General features: G+C 37.2%; 1 pseudogene; it reads right to left on the bottom strand.

Annotated features, from left to right (window-relative positions):
• Positions 1–4,305: 4,305 nt before the first annotated feature.
• LOC149171479 (protease Do-like 9 pseudogene) lies at positions 4,306–5,372 on the bottom strand (annotated as a pseudogene).
• Positions 5,373–9,769: the final 4,397 nt, after the last annotated feature.

Raw genomic sequence — 9,769 nt, 5'->3', positions numbered from 1 at the left:
TCCAGATGTTTCTCACCTATGCATGTTCAAGAAAAATAAAAGTCTACCAAATGGATGTTAAGTCAGCATTTCTGAATGGATAATTAGAAGAAGAATTTGCATCGAACAACCTGAAGGTTTTCTACTATCAGAAAAATAAGACTACGTTTGTAGGTTAAATAAGACTCTGTATGGTCTCAAGCAAGCTCCCACAGCATGGTATGCTCGTCTTGACGGATATCTACATCAACATGGGTTCAAGAAAGGTACTGTTGATAGCAACCTTTATGTACAAATAGATAAGGATAATTTAACAATCGTTGAGGTATATGTGGATGATATAATCTTTGGTAGCAATGATGATTGACTAAGTAAGAACTTTGCTACAAAGATGCAAAGTGAGTTCGAGATGTCTTTACTTTGTGAGTTGACATACTTCTTAGGGCTTCAAATATCTCAGCAAGAGAAAGGAATATTTATATGTCAAGTCAAGTACATCAAGGAAATGCTCAAGAAATTCAAATGGAAGATTGCAAACCCATCCTTACTCCGATGGTAACAGGTTGCAAATTGAGCATAGACAACTCATCTAAGGATGTAGATTAGAGGTTTTATAGATCTATGATTGGTAGTTTTCTATATGTAATAACCTCCCGACCAGATGTTATGCAAGCAATTGGACAAGTAGCAAGATTCCAAGCAGCACCAAAAGAATCACATATTATTTTCGTCAAAATAATTCTTAGATATCTAAAGGGCACAATAGAATATGGCTTGTGGTATCCCAAGGGAAACAATCTCATTATTCAAGCCTTTACATATGCAAATTGGGCAGGAAGCATTGATGATCGTAAGAGTACTAGTGGAGCAGTAGCAAACTTCAATCTCGTTATCTACGACAGAAGCATAATACATTGCAACATAATGCATTGCAGTTTGTTGTGCTCAAGTACTTTGGATGAAACAAACTTTGCAAGATATTCAAGTACAATTCAGTGACTCTATTCCCATCTTCTGTGATAACACCAGTGCCATCAACATCTCCAAGAATCCTGTCATGCATTCAAAAACAAAACACATTCTGATAAAATATCATTTTATTAGAGAACAAGTCACTGAAAAGAATATCAAACTTGAATATGTTGGTACAAAAGAACAAATCGCTGATATCTTCACTAAACCTTTACCTCATGAAGCATTTGAATATCTTTTCCAGAATCTTGGGATTCTCCCAAGTTCTCATTAGATTTTCCTTATTCAGAAAATAAAGGGGGAGTGGAAGTGTGTACAAGTCCGCAGGATGGTTGTGTGTTAGGGGGAGTTACCCTTTGCCATTGATGTCAAAGGGGGAGAGAAGGCAATAGGAAGAGAAGCCCTGATCGTAGGTGGAGTACTTGCATTGCCATCAATGCAAAAGGGGGAGATTGTTGATCTAAAGATGATCTAAGGTTGTCATTGATGTCAACCCAAGCAGCACTAGGGGCTACCCTGATCTTGCAAGGGAATTTTGACTTGAAAAATTACTCTATTTTGAGTCAAGGATATTCTAGATAGATTTTACTTGGCGATATGTTTCCGTTGATAAATGGCACTCCAAGTAATTCTTCACGGTTTGAGAGATATTCATGTTTGAAGTTAGTAACCCCAGTTAGTGGGCTAAAACCATATGGGGTTGTGGCATGGCACTCATAATTGGTTTTGGTCATTGAATAGTCATTAATTAATAATTTTTTAAGCTCCTAAAATCCCTCCAACATTCTCTATAGAAGCCCCTCTCAACTCTATAAAAAGAAATCTCATATATCCTCCAAAAATAGCGATCGTGGCATTTTTTCTATAACTTCATTTCTGCAAAGTCTCAGATTCTGAAATTAAAACCCATTTGATTCGTAATCCTGATGAACTTCATGATCAAATTTCAGATCTTGATTCACTATATTTTCAGAGATATGATCTATGGAAGTTAGGGTTTTTGCAGGTTGCCAAATTTCATCTCAAAGAAGTGACCTTGGGAAAATCGTCATAACTCTCTCTCTGAGAAAAGGATTGGAATTCTGTAAGAAGTGATGGATATTGCATGAACAATAGTTTTATTTGCATCAATTTTAGAGCCGAAGGAGAAAACAATGACACGTGGCATGTCGTACAAGTTTCCTCTACTGAACTAGTCCATAATTAGGTCATTGTGAGAGATTGGGAATAACTTTGTCTTGAAGAGTCCAAATCGGGTCAGACCTATGGTATTGGAAAGAAGAATCAGAGGGCTTATACAGGACCAAATATCACATGTTGGGGATCTGAAATCGCAGAGATACATCAGATTAAATATCGTGCTCCTAGAAGGCAAGAAAAACTAGATGAAGTGTTGTCAAGGGGTGCAAAGTACCAGACTTTATAGGGAAGCAAAGAGCAAGGTGCAGCGAAATGATGCAGCAGAGGTAAGCTACAGGTAAGTATCTTCTGTATATGCACGTTCATATCTTAATTGCATTAGGTTCTTTGTATTCTAATTTGTTGTTTTTGTTTAGCACTGACATATGCTCTACACAATGAGGTAAGTTTTGCTATTATCATGGCATAGGTATTTCCTTGAAGAATTTTTGCAGGTATTATATATTCATAAAGAGAAGAATCAATGCATAATCTAATGTTTTGAAGAATGAGAAAGGGTAGCATGACAAGAGCAGCAATCAAGGTGCATAACAGCAACAAGAAGTTCACCACATGAAGTCTTCAAGTGGGCAGCACTACATACAAACATTGTAAAAGTATCATTGTACAGAGTCATTGTAAAAGCATCTTTGCAAAAGTTGTACAAGTGTCTATCTGCCAAGAGTTGAAGAGGTAGTGTCGGGAGGTCTAGGATCATCATTAGGTGGTTGTGTCGTAGTTGGCGTTATGGTCTAGTGTGTCTTCTTCTTCTACATCATTCTATATAGTTGTAAAGTGGACCATTTTCCTTGGTATGGGAGTCCATTCTTCTTTTATTCTTCTATAGGGTGGTAGGGTGGTGATAGGCTGGTGCATGAAGTCACCAATAGGTTCAAGCATGTGAAAACTTTAGGGTGGTAGGGTGGTGTTAGGGTGAGTTGTAGCTCATTGGGTGTTAGGGCATCTGTTCAGTTGACTACTAAAGAATCTCAGGCGTTGGAGCGTCCATCCAGTGGGAGCTGGAGAAGAATGCTTTTCTAGATTTTAGGAAGTTGGAGATTTCTTTTCAATTGGAGTTGAAGATTAAAGAATTATTAGAAAAGAGTTTGGTGGTTTTTGACCCGGAGGGGGTTTTCCACCTAAAATTTTTGTGCCTCCTGTGTTCTTTTATTCACTGTTGTTGCTGCATAACATTAATGATAATTGAAGATTAACTAATGCTCTGAAAAGATTTAAAAGTGCTAATTGCTAAGGAATATTGATTCACCCCCCACCCCTCAGTATTTTCCAATAGATATGGTCTTCCCCAATTAATTTCCAAATTAAATATCTATGTCTTATCCCCAAACTGTCCTCTCAAATTTACTTGGGAGAAGATATGGTAGGAAAAGTCAAATGAAAGGATGAGGGGGTAGTCATGACATTAATGATAGGTGGTTGAGGTGGATGGGAGGAAGAGGCATAAAATGGGAAGGATGATGAGAGGAGGGGGTATCCTTGGTCTTGATTTTGGTTTTGGTTTTGGTTTTGTTTTGGAGGATTTTTATTTGGAGGAGGGATGTGGAGAAAGAGAACGGAGATCAAACTTGGATCTGGAGAGTGTTTGTTAAACTTGGATACACTACATCTAGTTGGAATTGGGCTCGGAGGGCTAGGGAACTTGTGGAGGTTCCCTGGGCTAGGAAATTCTTCCTAGTTGGTTGGGAGGAAAATTCAATCGGGTAGTCAAGAGGAGCATCCCAACAGAGTCAGGAGCTCAGGAGCATCTCAACTAAGCTATTGGAATAGGTATTCCTCCATTTATTGATTACTTATGTAAATGGTTGCAATGAAATTCTTACTTATTTAAATTGTGGTAAATAAATTTTAATTGTATATTATCATCAAATAAATGTTTAGATAAAAATAATTTATTTCCCATCTTATTGTGTTTAAAATTAGAAAAAATTTAGTTTTTAGTTAGAGGACCCTAGGAGGGAGCCTCACATGTTGTATCCAAAATCTGGACCTTGAAGCATGTTACTTTGTCGAAAGTCATAGCCAAAACCAAAGAGAGTAGTACCCTCTTGATATCCCCAACCTAGCATCTTTCTTATCATGTTGTGGAAGTAGTAAACAATATTCATCCGAATAATCAAATCAAAATGTAAGGAATGTCACCTCTGGAAAACTAATTCACATTTTCAAATCATCAGATACAACTGAAGGTATGCAATGTGTTTCAAGAATATCAAGAGCTGCTTCCTTCATTTTTTTTTTGTTGCCAAAACAACAATATGTTGATACTTCAGGTCAAATCTCAGAAATTCATCCTCACAGTTTTCTACCATATCTGTAAGATGCTTGAGATTTTTTACATGCACTCCATTGGAAGCTAGGACCTGTGTATTTACAATATTCTCATAATCAATATTTATATCTGCAACCAGAACCTGAGAAATCACCACCAACTATTCATCTTCTGTTCATGCCATACAATGCAGTAGCCTGTCCAACAATTTTATTGGAGCATCGTAGTCATAATCTTTTCCATATTCAGAACGAAGGTATGGCACAGACAGAGCTGAGAATACAAATCCAGCTATGACGTAATAAGATGGAGGCTTACCCTTTATATGTGTAGGGATTAGGCATTTGTGAGTAGAAAGCTCGATATCAAATTCATGATACTCAAAAACACGTATAATTTTGACTCTGGCATGCTTTCCTGTGTACTTCTTTGAAACAAGGTAGCTAAAACCTATGCGCTCACCATGCCTGAAAGGAATAGTTCCATCAGTAGCAATATCGATTCCATCAAAACTAAGAAGAATATTTGACGATGGCAAGAATTTCACTGTTGGAGCTATTGGTTCTACCCTTCTTACACGAACACCTTTCTGGTTAGACATCATTCCCATTGCAATACGCAAATCAGGATTCTCCATTTTCTGCCATTCTATTCCAAGTATGGGAAATCCTGTGTAGTCTCCCGAGCGTTCATAATCCGTGATAAAGTGTGTAATAACTGGAGTTGGTATAACATATCCAATATTTTCTGCATCTTCATGTTTAAGTGATTGAAATGCAATTCCCACACAATGGCCCTTGTCATTGAAAGCAGGTCCCCTAGAATTTCCAACATTTATAACAACATCAATCTAGACTCCAAGAATAATCAGATTAGGGTCCAGAATGTCACAAGAATATAGTCCAAATCTGTCTTCTAGGACTTCAATCGTTGTTTTTGGATCCAAGGACATAGTTTTTCCAATGCTAGGATCATAAAGGGACCAAAGCTTTGTTCGAAATTCATGATCAACAGCAAAAAGACGAACCCAAACTCACTCTTTGTGGCCCTTTTCATTCACGGTTGTTAATATCAAACCCCCTATGCTAGGCACAAGTAAAACTGGGCCCAAATTAGGATTCATGTATGGTTTCTTTTTCTCAGCCAAGTGAACCCACTCTTCAATTTTTTCAAGTATTTCCTGCCATGCTGTGGCCATTTTCATTGTACAAATGCCAAAGTAGATTATGTATCATAGGAGAGAAAGGAAGTCTTTCTACTTAAAGACATTATGCACGATGTTTCCAGGATAAAGCCCCTTTCTAAAAGATAATACATTTTGCACTTGCCAAGTTTTTACCAAGCTACCTCTTGTCTGTAACATTTAAAGGACTTAAGCATCAGGAAATACACTAACTAGGGATGAGCTTCATAATTCTTTTAGGGAAAAGTCAACTTGTAGAGCTTCGCACTAGAGCTTCACACTTATTAGGGTTTGTACTTTTGTCATGCTAGAACATGCTCTTCTCTTTTGGTTATGGATCTTTGAATCTCTTTTACTATGTTAGCTTTTCTTTAGTTGTCAGGAATGTTCTTAGCACTACCACAGTCCATGGCTCAATGTTTGTAATTTCTCATCCCATTGAGTTTTCCTTGGTCATTTGTTTGACACAATAAAATTCCCTTATCTTATCTAATGAAGATTAGTAGTTTGCCCAACTCTGTGTCTCCTTCATATAAACAAACCCAGGGATTTTTTGTTGTATATGTAAAATTCAATTTTAAGATAAGGGCTGAAAGAATGAAATAGAAAGGCATAGGAAATATGATTTTTCCTCATTCGCAATCAAATCCGGATTTAATTTCGAAAATGAAAATTGAATGAGAAACCCTGTGGATTTGAGATTGCTTAATTTATGCATTTCTTCTTTGGAAACAACAATATGAGAGATGATACTTATGTTGTCCTTGAGAACCTCGTCACGACAGCCGTGATTGCTTCTGCTTGCTTATGCGTCATGCCCTCTTCCTCCAACTTTCAAACCATGGCCATGGTGTTGAATAAGAATGCTATGTTCTCGGGTATGAGATCTGACATGTGGTGGACTTTAACCCTGGAGGTGTTGCAAGAAATTAAAGACGATGATCTACCGAGCATTTGCAGAGAAAGTAATGGTGAGCGAGGCATTGGCATTGCTAGTGTGAAGTTTTAATGGCGATGCAATGCACTGCGGTGAAATGGCAATTGCTTGCTGCGTAGAGCATAATATTACATACTTCTTCACTACGGATCATGAATTTATCTTAGTAGATCTCTGCCATGAAGCATTCTACTAGGTTGTTGAATAAAGCTGTCTGATTGTTACTGCATCCAAAAATTGTTTTTTTGGGGTGGCATTTTAGTTGTGGCCAATTACACATCCGCATCGCAAAAACCCTTGGGAAGCTCTTTTTTAAGAGATCTTATCACTGAATAATATACTAACTATGGGCCAACTTCATAGTTCTTTAAGAGAAATCAATTTTTGAGAGCTTTGAGTGAGCAAAAGTTACGCAAAGATCTACAAAATGTCACAAACTTCATGCAAAGATCTACAAACTTCATTTATCAAACTTCAGAAAGATAAAAGGTATCTTCACAAGGAAGAACTGTGAGATTAGCAACCGGTGTCTGGATTAAACGTTTCTGACTCTTGGAAATAGTTCCTGAGACAATTTCAATCACTTGAAAACAATCTTTAAAGAAACAAAAATGCGATAGCATTCAAAGCCTTGAAACATAACCTACGGTCTACTCTACCTCGTTTCCATATAGAGCAGCCTTTAGACTGCTACAATATTCATTACAATCTTGAAAGCACACGGTAAAACATCTAATCTCTCCGAAATTTACTAACTTTAAGGCTTTGGAGTCAGAGAAAAGAAAAGCACAACAAAAGCATATTTATGCTCTACAGATTGCCATTCTTGGTATACCGTAGAGCGACTTTCTCCATACTCAGAGATTTTCCATGGAAGCAATGCCTGAAAAGACTTAAATAGATGCTCATACCTTCGCAATGGAAGTACACATGTAATAGAATGCTTTCTTTTCTCACTATTGAATGGGTGAATTTCATGTCGGTCAATGTAGTGATAAGCATCCAACAGACAAATTACCCCTGTACTTCAAATGTCTGATTCAGTTTTGTTCAAGATTTCTCCTAGACTTTAACAGTGTATATATGTATTTGTGGTGGTAGAATTTTGGTGATCTGAACACAAGTTTCAAATTCATCTAGGATTGAGACCTGTGTCAAGGTTTATTCCAGAATATAGTTATTCTTTTAGAGTTTAGTTCAGTGAATCATAATCAGGAGTATGCACGAACAAAACCAGTGGTCACTCTCTTGCTGATAAAAACCACTGTGAATGCATTTCTGAAGATATTTTGGAATTACCAAAAATTCAAATATTTGGACCTGGATCTTAAGAAAATAAGTTTTCAAGGAACTCTGATTTGTATCCTGATTAGGGACACACTCTCTCCATGATACAATGTGGAAGGGTGGAAATGCAACAGGAGTAATATAGCAACAAGATAAGATGGTAGTGAGTTAGAACAGAAGGTGGTTTACTGAAAGACAATGTACTAATAGAATGCTTTAGTACCAACTTGCTATTGCATCAATTCCATATCTTTTCTGAGAGCATTTTGATAATTTTTCTTCATTCTAAAGATGTGATTCAATCAGGATCATTAGGATATATATATATATATATATATATATATATATATATGAAACAATGACAAGTCACACCCATGAACGTTTCTTCCATTGAATTCCTCATCCCATAAATGTAGGAAACATGGGGGCACATGCCTCTCATCTGAGGAAGCACATCCCTGTGTAACACTAGATATGTGATTCAATTAGGATCATCAGGATATATATATATTATGAAACAATGACAAGTCACACCCATGAATGTTTCTTCCATTGAATTCCTCATCCCATAAATGTAGGAAACATGGGGGCACATGCCCCTCATCTGAGGAAGCACATCCCTATGTAACACTAGATATCGGAACCTCATGGTTGTGTGTGAACAAAGAGACTAGGCAATTTAGGAATCTGCAATTCCTATTCCTTTGCCAGAATTAACCATATACAACCAAGGTCTACTACTCCAAACATCTCATAGGAGAATTGAAACATAGACTCCCTTGAATGCACTGGAGCACGAGAGGGTGGACTTCCTAAGAGACTACACAACAGAGAAGGTGAGCTCCTTATCTTAAATCATGTTAGCTTAAGAGGGAGGACTTCATGGATGAATGGAGGTTGGGTAAGATGGCTAGAGTTTCACTGAAAGCAATTGTGGTAGCTCTCTGGTCCTGTCTGCATTCTGAGCACTGTGAGTTGCACTGAGTGAGAGTTGGAGCACAACTGATGCATCTTCCCCTTGCAGTCTCATAGCCCAGCTTGCAGGTGGCCTCTACAACGGATGCCTGTGATGGTAGGTGAATTGCTCATTTGCAGCCAGTTTGGTGGTCAACTTCTGAGAAAATATTAGTGTCTATCCCTGTTATAGTGTCCGCATTTTGTTTTTACTTTTATTTTATGAAAATATGAATGCAAAGTTAATAGAGATTGCTAGTCTGAGGAAAATTGTTTCATATGCATTTGGGTAAATATAGGGTAAGAAAATGAAGGAATGGATGCATGAGAATCAATAGTAATCTCATTCTCTGTTTAATTTATTTCAGTTTTATAATCCTGTCCATTCAATTCCATGAATGTTGTTGTTTGTGTTAAAAAAGGATGAATAGATAAAAACCTCTGTAAGTTGCATATGTACATGAATTCCAATTGGTTACTGTCCAGAATTTGTTTATGCGTTGGTAAACTTCATTTTACTTTGCATCTGAAATCTGACTTGTACAGAAGCCAAATGGTTTTTGTGCCTTCATTTTTGTGAAATACTTCTGTTTGTATTGCAGATTTATAATTCTAGAATTATGTTCAGTAATCAAAATTATGTTTGTCCATACCTCTTTTTAAGAGAATTTCCCTCTATAACTGAAATTTAATAAGAGAAGTCACAGAGGTATTCAAGGGCAGGGACAGGTTGTATCATTTTTCCCTTGATGTCTCTATGAATTCCTAGAAAAAAAAATTATCCCTCTCAGCAACTGTGGTGAATAAAGTGATGAAAATTTGTCAATTTGGAGCAACTAATAACTCTCACATAACAGAGGCATGGGTGCATCCACAGATGATTTCCTCACAGTAGCCTATGACAGTCTGGGATCTTGGGGATGAGAACAGTATTGGAACAGAGAAGAGACAACCACCTAAGAGTCGATGAAATCTTATCCAACCATGT

This window comes from Pinus tabuliformis, chromosome 4_2 (assembly GCF_031772625.1).
Source record: "Pinus tabuliformis cultivar Carrire ecotype Pingquan chromosome 4_2, CPIR1, whole genome shotgun sequence".
Classification (NCBI taxonomy): domain Eukaryota; kingdom Viridiplantae; phylum Streptophyta; class Pinopsida; order Pinales; family Pinaceae; genus Pinus; species Pinus tabuliformis.
Note: the sequence above shows the minus strand (reverse complement) of the source record. Positions and strands in the feature narration are given on the sequence as shown.